This window comes from Octopus bimaculoides, chromosome 1, assembly GCF_001194135.2.
Source record: "Octopus bimaculoides isolate UCB-OBI-ISO-001 chromosome 1, ASM119413v2, whole genome shotgun sequence".
Taxonomy (NCBI): domain Eukaryota; kingdom Metazoa; phylum Mollusca; class Cephalopoda; order Octopoda; family Octopodidae; genus Octopus; species Octopus bimaculoides.
The window spans coordinates 5,546,090-5,547,606 of NC_068981.1; the positions used below are offsets into that span (position 1 = coordinate 5,546,090).

General features: G+C 40.3%; 1 protein-coding gene across 1 annotated transcript in view; it reads right to left on the bottom strand.

Annotated features, from left to right (window-relative positions):
* The window catches only part of LOC106867230 (serine/threonine-protein kinase TBK1), a 258,492-nt gene that overhangs the window by 218,371 nt on the left and 38,604 nt on the right, over positions 1–1,517 (bottom strand). The window lies entirely within an intron of this gene.

Sequence of the window (1,517 nt, forward strand, 5' to 3'; positions counted from 1 at the left end):
ATATATATATATATATATATATAGATAGATAGATAAGAGCAAGGAAAAAAAAAAGGGAAAGGAAAGGTCACTCACGCAGTAAATACATACAACTGCAAGGAAAAGAAAATAAATCAGTGACATGCAGAGGAAAAAAAAAAAAAATAGGTGTGGCTGTTTGGTTAGAAGTTTGCTTCCCAACCACATGGTTCTGGTTTCAGTCCCATAGCATGGTAACTTGGTCAAATGTCTTCTATCATAGACTTGTGAGTGGATTTGACAGATAGAAACTGAAAGAAGCCTGTCGTGTGTGTGTGTGTGTGTGTGTGTGTGAACAGAGGCACAATGCTTCTGCTTTGGAGAACCTTTGTCCTCAGCCGTCTGGAGTACTGCTCCCAACTGTGGTCCCCACAGATTGTAAAACTAATTGCAGAACTAGAAGCGGTCCAACGCCACTGCACAAAGAAGAGAGACTCATGGGCTACTGGGAGAGATTGAGGGAACTGGGACCCTTCTCCCCGGAGAGGAGACGTGAGAGATATACAGTGCTATACATGTGGAAAATAATGGAGGGTTTGGATCCAAATTTCGGAATTTAAATCTACAACAATCCCCGAACTGGATGGCACTGCACAGTACCAAAGGCCCCATCTTCTCCATCAAAGATACAAACCCAATATTACAATAGCTTGGGATTCAAGGGACCACAACTTTTTAATGTCCTACCACAGAAATATGTAAGGTGTAGACATGGAAGTCTTCAAAAAATATCTAGACAGCTTCTTCCTAATGCCAACCACTGCAGATTGTACTGGGTGCTTTATGCGTGGCACCAGCACCAGTGCTTTTTACATGGCATTATTTTCAAAAATATCAAAAAAAATATATATATATAATTAAATTCTTAATTAGATAAGAAAGCTTAGATTTATGGAGAAAGGAAAAAGAAAGATTCTAATACTTCTGTCTTTTCTCAATGTCATTAGCACCATGAAGTGAGTGTGTTAATCATGGCCCTGTGTGGCTGTGCCATGCATTCTAAGATTAACTATTGCAATCATCAACAAAATACAGGTGCATGTTTCAAGACTGCCTACCTTTGGACAGATTCCTTGGTGTCCCAACAATAGAGACATTAAATAAGTCACCAGTTAAAGGACCTTGTTAAAAAAGACATTTTCAATAAAATCCATAACATGCAGCTTTAATCACAGGAGATGCTTCATAACATGCAACATTCATCACTTCAGATGAAGAAAACAAAAGGAATCAGAAATTTATGAAGAAACAACAACAACAACAACAGCAGCAGCTGTTGCTGCACCAGTCTCCAATCTGATCTGGCAGTGTTTCTACAGCTGGATGCCTTTCCTAATGCCAACCACTCCGAGAGTGTAGTGGGTGTTTTTTTACATGCCACCAGCACAAGAGCCAGTCAGGCGGTACTGGCATCGACCACACTCGAATGGTGCTTTTCACGTGCCACTCGCAGGGAACCAGTCAGCCGGCACTAGCATCAACAGATATATATATATATA